Source organism: Ursus americanus, chromosome X, assembly GCF_024610735.1.
Source record: "Ursus americanus isolate L20-20 chromosome X, mUrsAme1.1.p, whole genome shotgun sequence".
NCBI lineage: Eukaryota > Metazoa > Chordata > Mammalia > Carnivora > Ursidae > Ursus > Ursus americanus.
In genome coordinates, this window is record NC_142164.1 from 32,892,853 (window position 1) to 32,908,232 (window position 15,380).

The following is a 15,380-nucleotide window of genomic DNA, read 5'->3' on the forward strand; positions in this document are numbered from 1 at the left end:
TTTTCCATGTTCACCACAGCTTTACTGAGAAAAGGAAGTGTTGAGCACCCACTTTGTGCCAGGCATTCTCCACCCATGATATTTAAACACTGAGCTTTAATCCCCATGAGAACCCCTAGAAAGAACACAGCCTCCCTTTTTTTTTTAAGATTTATTTATTTATTTGAGAGAGAGAGAGAGCGAGAGCGCGCCCGCGAGTGCACTCCATCGCTGGAGGGAAGGGAGAGGCAGAGGGAAATACTCTCAAGCAGACTCCCTGCTCAGCGGGGAGCCCAAGGCAGGGCTGGATCTCAGCACCCTGAGATCATGACCTCAGCCAAATCAAGAGACCCACGCTCAACTGACTCAGCCACCCAGGCACCCCCAACAGCCTTACTTTTACGATGAAGGCAGGCACAGAGAGGTTGAGCCATTTGCTAGAACTCACAGACTTTAAAAAACATTTGAACTCTGGCTTCTGAGTAAGAGATCTGCAAGTTCTCTTTCCATTAAAACTCTTATATTCACCGTTTGTAGGGCACCTGTGTGGGGGTTGAGGGGTGGGATAGGGCATTCAGAGCCTCCAGACACCTGGATCTTCTAGTGTGGGGGAGGAGGCTGTCCCTCACCCTATGATCCATGTACATTTTTAGGGAGCAGGATGGGTTTTTGCAAATCTGCTCCCCCCCATTTTGTGAGGCAGAATGTGGGTTCCCCCCGTGATTGGCTGTGTGAGCGGCTTGGGGCGACTTCCTTGGTGTCAGCCGGGGTTCACCAAAGCCTGGTTGTCCCGGTGTGAAAAGGGGGGCCTGTGCTTTCAATCATCTAGCTCCAGGTGCTGTGAAAGCACGCTGAGGACGCGCGGGAACTTCTCAAGAGGTGCAGCCTGTGGCACCCCCACGCCTCGGCTTCCCCAGAGCAGCCTCCTTCAGGAGCCTGCCCATGGCCTCTTGGAACCTGGGCGAACGCAGGGCCTTCTGACTCGCAGGGTGCTGGTTGTGCAGCCCCTGCTTGCAGCTCCCCTCTAGTGGCCCCGGGAGTTGTCCGCTCTCCAGCAGGCGCACCACGGGTACCACGTGCGGCAGTGCCACCTCGCCTGGTCGCAGGGTCAGCTGCCCTCATCGAGCACCCACATCAGCGGCTTCACCTTGGCTCAAAGTCCAGTGCAGCCCCTGCGTGGCTCCTTTGCAGCTGGCACCGCATGCGATCCAACCTGCACACCCGGGGCATGAGCAGGGCACAGTCCAGGCAGATCCCCCGCCACCCCTGTCTGCAACACCAGGGCCAGCTCCACCAGGCACCTCAGGGTGGCCGCGCGCAGCCCAGCACAGCCAGGGCCAGCACCTTGTGTCTCTCCAGAAGTTCCAACCTCAAGCGATGGCCATGGGGAAGTGTGAGCAGCTCCAGGCCAGAGGCGACCCCCATGGCACACCGCTGAGGCTTGGTCACTCCTAGAAGGACTGTAAAGCCCAGCAATAATAGGTGGAGGGCGGTGCTCCCAGGATGGTGCTCCAGGAACAGGCCTTTGGGTTCTGGGGGCCGATTCTGGGGGTCCCACAGGCAAGAGGGGTTGTTGAGGGGCGACCAGAAAAAGACCTCAGCCTGTGGTCTTGAAAAATTTCTTTTGTCTTCCTCCTCTTCCTCATTGACTTCTCCATGGGGGCTCTCTTCCTGGGCCGGTGTGGCCAGGGGGTGTTTCTCCGGCCCTGGGCACTCGGGGCACCAGCTCACAGTATGTTGGGAGGCGTCCACATCATCACACAGCACCACTGAGGGTGTTTGAGGTGGCCTGGTGCGTGCCTTGGTATAAAGCTGCCCACCGAGGCCCTGAGGCTGTCGGCAATGGACCCCAGCTCTTGGGGTCTTTGGCAGTACAGGATCACTACCTATTCCGGGGAGGGCACATGTGGGCCAACCTGAGGCTCCTGGTCCAGCGTGGTCTTCTCTTGACGACCCCATGTGCTCCAAACCTCTGGGCTGACTGCCACTCCACTTCCTAGCCCTGGGCAAGGAAGTTGCCCTAGTTGCCTGGACAACTCTATCTGAGCTGGGCTGTCTGGGAGGGTGTCCTCACTAAAGCTGTATCAAATAGGTCCTTACTGTACCATGGGCCTGGAGGCCACAGCCCCTATGGCCTGGGACAGTGGATGCTGCCTGTCACATAGCTGAGAGCCAGGGAGGCCTGGGAAACACTCATCTTCCACCTGAAAGAGGGCTGTGGGCTTGCCTGGGTGGAGATGCAGGGCCACACGGAGCACCTCGAAGTATAGGGCTAAGGCCTGCCGGCAGCAGGAGATCACCAGGTGGCCCCTATGGGTCCAGGGACAGGAACCGAGAAGTCCCCATCTTGCTGAAGGAGGGCCTCAGCCTTCTGATGGGACAGGGTGCCGTGGTACCAGGGTTGGCTGGCAAACTCTTCTCCATTCTGTGACACCTGCATGGAGCTCTCGGTCGTCGAGGGTCCAGGGTTTGAACGCTGCACTGTCAACAGTCCTCAGTCTTCCACATCTGGGCTGGGACCCTCAGAGCTGCCAAGAGGCTGCCCTCCTGCATCCCCACAGGCTCCATGCTAAGTGTAGAGTCTGCTTGAGATTCTCTCCTTCTCCCTCTGCCCCTTCCCCCTTCAAATAAATAAATAAAATCTTTAAAAGTAATATTTTGATAACTGGGTGGTGACAGATGGTAACTATACTTATCATGGTATGCATATCATAATTTGCATAATTGTCAAATCACTATGTTGTACTTCTGAAACTAATATTTTATGTCAAGTATACTTCAATTAAGAAGTAAAAAAAATTTAAATTTAATTTTTATTTATATATTTATTTAATTATTTTTAAGAAGTTTAATTTTTAGAAAATGACACTCCCTAGGGAGCTATTTGGAAGTTGTTTTTCTTTTTTTTTTTTTTTTTAAGATTTTATTTATTTATTTGACAGAGAGACAGCCAGCAAGAGAGGGAACACAGCAGGGGAGCGGGAGAGGAAGAAGCAGGCTCCCAGCAGAGGAGCCTGATGTGGGACTCGATCCTGGAACGCCGGGATCACGCCCTGAGCCGAAGGCAGACGCTTAACAACGACTGCGCTACCCAGGCACCCCGGAAGCTGTTTTTCTTTATTGAAAAATTCATTAAAATCTTGAAGACAACTTAATTAAGTTACCATTATTTCAATCAGATGTGTTATTTTTATTACCTTCAATCTTGTTAGAAAAAATAATTTATTCGATTTCTTCCTTTCGATATTATCCATTTTTATGAATGTAAATGAGTGTTTACTTTTTTAAAAAAAGATTTTATTTATTTATTTGTCAGAGAGAGAGAACAAGCAGGCAGAGGGAGAAGCAAGCTGAACAAGGAGCCTGATTTGAGACTTGATCGCAGGACCCTGGGATCATGACCTGAGCCAAAGGTGAGCGCCCAACTGAATGAGCCACCCAGGTGCCCCAGGAGTGTTTACTTTTAAACCCTGGAATTCAAGTGACATAAAGCATCAACTTAGATGTCATAATGTCTTTTATACTGAGACACTAAAAAGATGTACCCCATGATAATAACTGGATATCACAACTGAAGAGTATGAAGCTTTCTTTTCTTTTTTTAAAAAAATATTTTATTTATTTATTTTTGTGAGAGAGAGAGAGAAGAAAGAGAGTGTGCGCACACGTGTGTGGGGGGAGGGACAGAGGGAGAAGCAGACTCCCCACTGAGCAGGGAGACTGATGCGGGTCTGGATCCCAAGACCCCACGATCATGACCTGAGCCAAAGCCAGACGCTTCACCGACTGAGCCACCCAGGCACCCTGAAGAGTGTTAAGCTTTCTTTTCTTTTTAAAGACTTATTTATTTATTTGAGAGAGAGCGAGAGAGCGAGAGAGAGAGAGCATGCATGCACCCACACACAAGAGTGCATGGTGGGAAGGAGCTGAGGGAAAGGGAGAGAATCTTAAATAGACTGTACTGAGCTTGGAGCCTGACTCAGGGCTGGATCTCATAACCTTGAGATCAGGACCTGAGCCAAAATCAAGAGTCAAAGGTTAAACTGACTGCGCCACTCAGGTGCCCCAAGAGTGTGAAACTTTCTTAGCATGTGACCTCAAAAATGCCCTTTTGGGGGCGCCTGGGTGGCTCAGATGGTTAAGCGTCTGCCTTCGGCTCAGGTCATGATCCCAGGGCCCTGGGATCGAGCCCTGCATTGGGCTCCCTGCTCAGCGGGGAGCCTGCTTCTCCCTCTTCCTCTGCTGTTCCCCCTACTTGTGTTCTCTCTGTCAAATAAATAAATAAAATCTTAAAAAAAAAATGCCCTTTTGCTAGTATAACTGAACTGACGTTGACTTCACGCCTTGATGAGTCACAGATAGAAATTACACCAGGTGAGATGTAGAACAAAGGAAACTTTATTTGCAGCAAACGAGGAGATCACAGGGAATAACTTCCAAAGCCATAACTTCCTTAGCAAGGGTGGATAGGTTCTTTTTATTTAGAGTTAGGATGAATTTTTTTTTTTTAAGATTTTATTTATTTAGGGGCGCCTGGGTGGCACAGCGGTTAAGCGTCTATTTATTTATTTGAGACAGAGGGAGAGAGAGAGAATGAGCAGGGGAAGGGGGCAGAGGGAGAGGGCGAAGCAGACTCCCTGAGGAACAGGGAACCTGATGTGGGGCTTGATCCCAGGATCCTGAGATCATGATTTGAGCCACATTCAGATGCTTAACTGACTGAGCCACCCCAGGTGCCCCAGGATGAATATTTTTTAAAAAGGGATCCTTGGGGGCAGCTGACTAGCTCAGTTGGTAGAGCATGCAACTCTTGATCTCAGCGTCGTAAGTTCAAGCCCCACATTGGGTGTAGAGCTTACCTGAAAAAAGGGATCCTCATCATCATATGTAGAGGTGAGCATAAGGTCACGCATGCGCCTTAAGGAAACATGCCTGTACATACATCGTATGCATAGTGAATGAAGCTCGTGCTCCTCCTTGGGTGGAGATTTTAGTATTAGAATGATGTAAAGGTAATTGTCAGTCGTTCTGGAGGTCACTCCATGGTCCATCTGTGCAGGTGCACATCACGGGGGTGGGGGTGGGGGTTCTGTTCATACTGGGCTGGGCCAGCTGGAGTTCTTGTCAGGGCAGTTGCTATGTTTGAGGTGAGGTTTCGGTTTTCAATTGCCTGAGTTAAGAGATAAGCTGACAAAAAGAACTTAAGGAAAAAATGTGGGACAAAGGTCAGTGAGTCCAAGCAGGTGGGCAGTAAAGGTTAGGACTTGGGGTCTAGCTGGTGACACTTGGAACATGGAAAAGCAATTCGGCCTCAAATGTTGTTACTGATAACCATCACATTTGCCATCTAGGTGTTTTTGAACACTGTTTTGTGCTTGTAAAAGAAGTGTCCTTTTGGTAAAAAAAGAAAAAAAAATCTTCCTCAAAATGGAGGCATTCTGAATGTCATTAATTACATTACAAAATAATGTAATCATACAACACAAAGTGAAGGGAAGATCAAGAAATTATGTCTTTTGTGTGTATTTGGATGATTCAAGTCTAAAATTTTTTTCCTGGCCTCAATTGTTGTTGTTGTTTTAACTCCTTTCCTTCTCAATCGCTCTTTTGCTCTACACTAAGCAGGCCCAACTCAAAAATAGAAATCATAATTCTTGAACAGAATTTGACAATGGAAAGAGAGCCCTGAGTGTGGTCCAGTCCAACCGTGTTATTTTAGAGATAAAGACACTTAGCTCCAGTGAGGTTAGCTTTTTGTCTCACAAGGCACAGCGAGGAGTTGGCAGAGGAAAACTAGAGAATTAGTTTTCTGAGTCACATTACATTGCTTCTCAGGGAAACCATGGAAGAGGAAGGTGGTGGGATTTTATATTTTTATTTTTTCATTGTCAAGACACACCTAGAGCATCTTAAAACTTAGAAACTTAGTTAAGAAGTTTAAATTGGAGATAAGTCTGCTACCATTTTGAAATACCTACCCTCAAATAAATGGGAGGTGAAAAGAAATGTATCCAAAAAAATGAAATTGGGCAATCAACTATGCTTGTTGGTTTTCGTATCCTTTGTATTTTATTCTGTGTCATTAAAAATATACTTTTCAGGGGCTCCTGGGTGATGCAGCTGTTAAGCGTCTGCCTTCGGCTCAGGGTGTGAGCCCAGCGGTCTGGGATGGAGCCCCACATCAGGCTTCTCTGCTAGGAGCCTGCTTCTTCCTCTCTCACTCCCCCTGCTTGTGTTCCCTCTCTCGCTGGCTGTCTTTCTCTGTCAAATAAATAAAAATATTTTAAAAAATATATATATATACTTTTCATAATTCTATTTGCTAGATCAATTCACAAAGTCCTGATAAGGTTTTCCACGAGCAACATGCTTCCCATGTTCTCATCTGTTTAAAGCTCTTACTGTTTTTGCTTCTTTTCTCTTTCCACTACGTTGGACACGGTGGACACGGTGCCTCTCCTCCCCCACCCCAGCCTTGTTTCTCATTAGGATTGCAGGTTGGCAAGTTCCATTATTAAAGCTCAGGCAGAGAGAAGAGATGTAATTGAGGTCCTTCCTAGAGTAGAACACACAAAAATATGTTTCCTTTTTTTTTTTTTTTTTGACCCTCATCTTTCCCATGCCATGACTAGGAATAGTTGGTGGCAGATCCCCCTGTGCTCACACACTGATTCACAGCTGGTGAATTGTTTAGCACTCGGCTTGTAGCCTGACCTACACCAGCAACCAGAGCTGGGGCGAGGCACATAACTTCTGTCATAACTGCATGCAGAAAATGCACAACGCTGAGTTTGGAAAGTGAGAAAAAGGATAAAAATGTCTAAGTATCAAATATTCAAACTCTTCAGTAGATCCAGTTTATATTTGTGGAAAATCTTGCGTTCCCTTTATCTACTTAAGGACAACTTCCAATGGATTAATCAGGGTATTTGGCTGTCTTCCACTTGGAATAAAAAATGAAACATCACAAGAAACCTGTTATCAGAGATTTTTGTTTCTCTTTGTTAACAACACAGGTAAACAAACACACGAATTCGCCTTGTATATCTAGACTACTGGAGAGTGACCGTCGTTCAAAGTGATAATCCAAAAATGTACCACACACGTTCAAGCATGGAAAAGGAGCTTTCTGTTGTTTATTAATCTAATTCAACTGAATTTGGTTTTACTAATTCAACAAAGAGAAGCAATAGTCTTTAGAATATTTTTATTCAGCAAAAACACGAACAAAAATAAATTTAGCTGCATTTCATCAGAAAATTGATTTGGTCAAGACACCCTATTTCCTGAGCATTTTGGTTCAGGCTTCATAATTTAGTATCTACCCCTGAAGCCACTTTTGAGACATGGTATTTAAAAAATTTTGTTCCTCCCAAATTCAAAGAAACATTTTTTTTTAATAGGGAAAACATTTTTCAATTCTGCCACATTTTTTGACTGTGATATCAAGTACCTAACGTTTTTTGGATAAAATAATGCATTCTGTAAGAGATCTACACCACTCATTAATGACTGCTTCATTTTCTGGGCTGAATCCTGTTTGTTGCTCCCCTGCATTCAGATACTCAGATAAATTATCTACTTTCGCTGAAGCATTACTAGCTATATACTTAGGCATAATTAAAAACTCTGAAGTTTTCTTAGGAATACATGAGCTCTTTGTTTTTAAGAACCTTCTGCAAATGAATAGAAGGGAACATTTTGTAGTCTCTCTACTATTATACAAAATACCACAGAATAATAATCACAATTATCTTTTCTTCCATTAAACATTTCACTGAAAATCTATTCATGTTCAAGTACTTTTGTTAAGTAACATTCACCATTTGTTCTCATTTTTAATACAAAAAGGGTTTGCCATAATTGCAGCCTTGCGTCCCAAACTCATGTTTTTAAAAAGATGCAGCATCTTCGGGTTTTCATATTTCAGAACACGGAAACAAGTAAAAAATAAAGGAAGGCTTTTAAAAAATATCAGATCAACACCTTCACCTCCAGCTTTTGAATTTAGCTTTAAGGTCACTTGGGCTTATTCTTTGGTTTTGATGATAGCCAATGCTTGCTTTTCAGATGTAGCTACTGCTTAACTTTCATGACGCATTGTTCTGCAGGGACACGTATAATGCCATTTGTGCACATACTGTGATAACAGTACGTCCTAGCTCGAAAAAGAGTATATCGTCACTAGAACCTAGCAAAATATTAGCAACTCCTCTCACCCGCAAAGACTTCCAACAGGCTTCCCCTTTTCCCTAAAAACTGGTGGATTATTTACAGCTACTGTAGGGGGAGGACAAATAATTTTCCCTTCACCCTTCTAAGTTCTTGGCGGAAATCTACCGTAATAAAAGACAGATAAACATAAGAACAAACAGAACTTAATCACATGGAGATACCCAGAAAAACTGATTAACTCCTTCAAATGGCTCAAGTTGCCACCTTAAATACCATTGTCAGCTAAAGACAAAAGAAAGATGTTGGGGTGGGGGGAAACCAGTTATGAGAGGTTACCCTGGGAAAAAAACTGGTAAACAAAGGTTTATGCAGATTTAAGTGAGAGCCTTCTCCACTACCAGATTCTCCTGTGATTTAGTCATTCTTCACTTCCTGGTACAGACAAGAAGACACCCTTGCAAATGGAGATTTCCCTTATAAAAGGGTAACCTCTACTCTGTCTTTAGAGGTTCTCCGGTGTCTGCTTTTTCTCGAAATAATCAGGTCAAAATAATTCTTATGTCAAAAAGAGGCATATTTGGGGGTGATAGATTCTGCTACGCTTCACTACCTTAGTTCAGTTTGTGTGGGAGAACGTAGAGTAGGAAGTGGGGGATTGTGTATGGCTATGAAGGAGCCATCATAAAATTTTGGTTTTGTTTATGTGACTAAGATGGGGAACCATTTGTAGGGTTTTGAACAGAAGAGTGAGGTGGGGATTTGACTTCTGTTTTAAATATGAATCGCCCTGGCTGCCGCGTTGAGAAAAGATTGTAGGGGGCAAGAACAGAGGCAGAAAATAGGGAGATCAGTGGTGTGCTATTGCAATAATTGTGATAATTTGTGATTGTGATAATTTGGGACAGGATAGTGCAAAGTGGTTGGATTTGGAATATCTTAAGCAGACCCCACACTGAGGGTGGAGCCTGACAAGGGGCTCAATCTCAGGACCCTGAGATCACTACCCGAGTGGAAACCAAGAGTCAGATGCTTAAATGACTATGCCACCCAGGCACCCCAGAAAAAGACTTTAAATAACTTATTCATTCCTTAATTTCTGTTTTTGGTGTCATTGCTTGTATATGTCATTGAGGGGGAGCCTGGCTGGCTCAGTCAGGGGAGCATGTGCTTCTTGATCTCAGGGTCTCGATCTCATATATATATATATATATATATATATATATATATATATATATATATATGTCATTGAGTTTTCTAAAATCAGGATACACCTGATTTTTCATAAAGTGTAAGTTCCATTTATTTATTTTATTTTTCCTAGCCTTATTGAAGTATGATTGAGAAAAATTGTGTGTATTTAGGTTGCACAATGTGATTTTCTAAAAAGATATACAACACAATGTTTTAATATACATATACATTATGATATGATCACCACAATGATGTTAATTGATACATCCATCACCTCATATGGTTATCATTTTTTTGTCTGTGTGGTAAGAATACTTATTTAAAATGTAATAAAAAACATTAAAAAAAAGAATACTTTTTTAAGATTTACTTGCTTATCAAATTTCCAGTATACAATGTAATATTGTTAACTATAGTCACCATACCGTACATTAGATCTCGAAATTATTCATCTTATAACTGGAAATTTGTACCCTTTGACTAAAATCTTCCTGTATCTCTCAACGCCCAGATTCTGGCAACCACTGTTCTAATCTCTGGTTCTATGAGTTCAATTTTTTTAAATTAAAATATAAGTAAGATCATACCGTATTTGTCTTTCTGTGTCCCTTATTTCACTTAGCATAATGTCCTACAGGTTCATCCATGTTGTCGCAAATGTCAGAATTTCCTTTTATTATGGTTGACATATTATATATGTGTATATGTATGTGTGATATATATATATCTTACATTTTCTTTATGTATTCATCCATTGACAGACATTTAGATTCTTTCCATGTCTTAGCTATTGTGAATAATTCTTCAGTGAACATGAGTGTGTAGATATCTAGATGGTGATTTCATTTCTTTAAAAAAAAAAGATTTATTTATTTATTTATTAGAGAGAGAGTGCGAGCTGCAGGGGGGGGGGTGTCGAGGGGCAGAAGGAGAGTGAGACAATCCTCAAGCCAACTCCCTGCTAAGCTCAGAGCCTGATGGGGGTTGGGGCTCACTCCCAGGACCCTAAGATCATGACCTGAGCCACAACCAAGAGCTGGCTGTTCAACTGACTGAGCCACCCAGGTGCCCCTCATTTCCTTTGGATATTAACCCAGATGGGGGATTGCTGGATCTTATGGTCGTTCTATTTTTTAGTTTTTGAGGAACTTGCTTACTGCTTTCATAATGGCTGTACCAATGTAAGATACTTTTAATTTCTTCAATACTTTTTGAAAAGAAGGAATATTTTTCTTGAACGGAGTTAATAGACTTCTATTCTCAACAGCAGAGCATCAATTCAAGCATATCCATGTTTGATATAAGATGGCACAGAAAGAGTCTAGCTGGCTGCTTAGGCTGTATCTTACAGCGTGTCTATACGTGGTGGGGGGAGGAGGGAGAGTCACAATGCATTACAAAATCTGCTTATCAGGGGCTTGAGCCCTAAGGTTCACAATGAAATATATGGTAGGTGAAAGTCTCTTTTGGTATAAAGGAATCCTAAAGGACTGAATTATCTTAATGGCTACCGTAATCCAGTTATAATACTCAGATGCATCCTTTGCTTTAATAAGAATAAGGCTGTAAAGGAAAATTGAATCCTCCTATGGCACTGGAGAATGAACAAATTGCTATACTCTGAGTCCCTTACATTATTATATCTCTTTGTCAATCATCAGAATTTTTTTCCATTTCAATTTTCCTCATGAAAGACCTGTTTACATGATTACTTGATTATAGTTCATTGTTATATTTTATATTTTTAATTTTTTTTAAAGATTATTTAGTTATATTAGAAAGAGAGAGGGAGCAGGGGGAGGGACAGAGGGTGAGGGAGAGAGTGAGGGTGAGAAACATAGTCCCCACCAAGCAGGGAGCCTGATGTGGGGCTCCATCTCATGACCCTGAGGTCATGACCTGAGCTGAAATCAATATGCTCAACCAACTGAGCCACCCAAGCGCCCTGTTATATTTTAAATTGACACCTTCTTTTAAATGGGGTGCTTCTGGGGCGCCTGGGTGGCTCAGTTGTTAAGTATCTGCTTGTGGCTCAGGTCATGATCCCTTGCTCAGCGGGGGGCCTGCTTCTCCCTCTGCCTGTTGCTCCCCTGGTGGTGCTCCTCCCCCACTCTCTCTGACAAATAAATAAATGAACCTTAAAAATAAATAAATGGGGCGCTTCTCACTTAAGAAACCCCTAGTCTAATTGTCAACATACTCAGAAATCACCTCTTACATGAGTTATTTTCCTTAAAGTATTTTCCCAGGTGATTAATTTTATCCATTTGGTTTTGATTCTTTTAATTTTTCCATTCAAACCATAACATTCCTGACCTCAGCTAAAAAATCTGGAAGGATATTATATCTGGAGCCTATAGTTTTGTTGACTGAGTACAATTCGCATGGAGAAACCTATTTTTAAAAAATATATATAACGCATTTCAAACCACTAAAAGATTAACATTTTTATATTCTTAATTTCAGCTGAATACATCCCAAGTTTCTGCCAGGTCTTACCCACTTTTGACTAAGGTATAGTCAAAAGCTGTTCCTCTGGGATTAGTCACATCTCACCGACTTCGCTCACTGATTAACAGGCCGAGTAAAGTTCAGTTGCTTTCAAGCAAGCCAATGAAGTATTTCCATGCATTTAACCGATTTCTCAAATTGTAATATGAAACTTGTCAAGGAAGGATTATAAGTGGGAACCGAGACAGATTTCTTTAGTTTCAACCCACTACATTATTTTTTTTTAAAGACTTATCCATTTACTTGAGAGAGAGAGAGAGAACACAGGGAGGGGAGGAAGGGTAGAGGGAGAGGGAGAAGCAGCCCCCTCACTGAGCAGGGAGCCCAATGGGGGGCTCAATCCAAGCCCAAGGCAAACACTTAACCAACTGAGCCACTTATGTGCCCCTCAACCCACTACATTAAATTTTGCCTTACCTCAATTTGGTTAACCTCTTAATGCTGAAAGGATAACCAAAAACGTTAGAAGTTTTGAAGTTAAAAATACAGCCACTTTAGGGGTGACTGGCTGAGGCAGTCTTCAGAGCATGCGACTCTTGATCTCAGAGTGGCGAGTTTGAGCCCCACCTTGGGCGTAGAGATCACTTTAAAAAAAAAAAATTAAAAGAATACAGCCACTTTATATTCCTCTAAAATAAAGAATACAAAACAAAAAAGCCAATTGACATCAATAGCAGTTCTCGTATTCATTTATTAACATTTCTATGATTACAACTTATATATGCTACTTATATTTTCTGAGACTACTTTAGATTTTCAAATACTCTCATGTTTTTACCCTTTCTATACTATAACCACAAGCTATATACTTTGTGATACTTGAAAAATCATATTGCTGTGGATGCCTAAATTGGCTAGTTTTTATATATGGATTTTTCTGGTAATATGTTCCTAAAGCTATAGAACAGTTTAAACTTGTTTTGAAGTTCAGACACTGAACATTGTGTGTTCTTAATGCTGTGGCCGACCCATTATATTTTAACGTACAAGCTTTTAATGATGAATTTCCAAACCACTCTATGGGAGTTACCATGGACACTAAGAGGCTCTCCACTGCCAAATCAGATAGGAAAATGGTTCTTTTAATACATTTCAGGTATCTGTAGACTTCCAGAACTGGTTCTGTCACAAACAAATGGGACTTTGCCTTAATTTGTCAGAGATTTTCTGACAGCATTTCAGCTACGCATTTTTGTTTCATTTTTTTCTACCCTCTGCCTCAGTCTGTATTTTATCTTTGTGAAAGACCTTACAGTGAAGACACAAGATAATTTCCTAAATATTATTTGGCTTTGACAATAAGGCCTGTGTTCAGGGTTGGACTGGCAGATAAGGAGAGATTTGCTTACTGTGTCTCCTCCACAGGGACACCTACCAAATCCTGGGGAGACATATTTCTGCCTATAACCTCTCATTTGGTAAGTGTAATCTTGCATGCATTCTTGTTGTATGCTTGTGATTGTTGCTAAAATGCCCTAAAACAATGAATTTAAAATCTATTTACCTTCTTGGGAGTATCTTCTTCGATAGGGATTTATTATGTAATCCAGTCGATAGACTTATGAAGCCTATTCTACTAGGAAAAGGTTTGATATATTGAGGGAGTATCATTATGCTTTTATTTTTACCATAACATGTATTTTGCTCTGTAAAATCTCTTTTAATTAAATGTTATAGAATGAGTTTGGGGCAAAATAGGGTTGGCTCTCTCCCTCTTTCACAATCATTAGACATTTTTATATATCATCAAATATTTCTCGAATATTTAAATACATTTATAGTCCTGTATTACAATTTTGCTTCTTTAGTAGTGTTCTAAAGCTGATCCATGATGCTGAGCTAACCAAGGTACTGTCAAAACCTTATGTTTTCCTCATTCTAGTCATTTAATGATTTTTACCTTCAGACTAAATTTTTTTCTAAATTTTTATTACTATTAGGCCTACACAAATTTATTTTTTATTTTTATTTTTTTTTGATACCACTTATAAGTTCTTTATATATATATTTTTAATAGTAACCCTTGCTTTTTTTTTTTTTTATAATGATTTTTTATTATATTATGTTAGTCACCATACAGTACATCCCCGGTTTCCGATGTAAGGCTCGATGATTCATTAGTTGTGTATAACACCCAGTGCACCGTGCAATATGTGCCCTCCTTACTACCCATCACCGGTCTATCCCATTCCCCCACCCCCCTCCCCTCTGTAGCCCTCAGTTTGTTTCTCATAGTCCATAGTCTCTCATGTTTCATTCCCCCTTCTGATTACCCCCCCTTTCTTTATCCCTTTCTTCCCCTACTGCTCATTCTAGTTCTTATGTTCCATAGATGAGAGAAATCATATGATAGTTGTCTTTCTCTGCTTGACTTATTTCACTAAGCATTATCTCCTCCAGTGCCGTCCATGTAGGCCTACACAAATTTAAATCCATGTCTGTAAACTGCTCTATGTCTCTTTTTAGAAATTAAGCCATTAAATATACATTATTTAGCAAAGTGTTATACAACATTGTTCTTTGTCTTACCATACCAATTACCTTTATTTAGGCTACTTGTTCAGAATCTCACCTATATTGGCAAGACTTTTGTTTGTTTTCATCTCTACAGCAAATGCCCAACAGATACATTAGGAAAATAGGCAGACAGCTGGTAAACAGACCCACTCCCTGCCTCAGGGCTGACGACGCAATTTGCCAAATCCATCTTTCCCTAGTTTGTTTCACATCATCACTATCTCCAAATTTTCTACTTTTGTTCTGTAAGGATTTGAGCAATGTCTCATTTATACAAAGGAGCTGAAACCAAACTTGCACTTCATCAGTTTTGATATTAGGTGATGGGGTTTTGTTCTTGTTTTTGTTTTTTTACTAAATTCTGTAGCATGCATTCTTATTTTGGGCTGGTTCATCTTCCTCTAATTTAATTAATTTTATTTATTTATTTATTTATTTATTTATTTATTTATTTGAGACAGAGAGAGCACAAGTGAGGAGGAGGATCAGAGGGAGAGGGAGAAGCAGACTCCCCGCTGAGCAGGGAGCCCGATGCGGTGCTCCATCCCAGGACCCTGGGATCATGACCCTTAGCATACTGAGCCACCAGGTGCCCCAATTTTATTTATTTTTTAGAGAGGGACAGAGAAAGGGGGAGGGGCAGAAGAAGAGGGAGAGAGAGAGAGGAGGCAAGACAGAAGTCCTGGAGACCAATTACAGAAGGCTTCCTTCAGTAGTTCAGGAGAAAGACAACATTGCTTAGACCAGTGAAAGGGTATTAAAGATGAAGAGAAATAAATTATTTGGGAAATAATTAGAAGTTATCATTGATAAGAGTTGGTGATAGATTGGATAAAATGGTTAAGGAGCAGCAGGAATCGGGACCCTGAGATCATGACCTGAGCCGAAATCATGAGTCCAGCCTTAACCAACTGAACCACCCAGGCGCCCCCTTCCTTTTGTTCTTAATTGTATCATACAACTTCAATTTAAAAGATTATTATTTTGGGGGGTCTGGGTGGCTTGGT

The 15,380-nt window shown here is 41.8% G+C and overlaps 1 pseudogene; it reads right to left on the minus strand.

Annotated features, from left to right (window-relative positions):
- Nucleotides 1–609: 609 nt before the first annotated feature.
- LOC123796371 (SH2 domain-containing protein 3A pseudogene) lies at nt 610–2,419 on the minus strand (annotated as a pseudogene).
- Between the last annotated feature and the right edge of the window lie 12,961 nt (nt 2,420–15,380).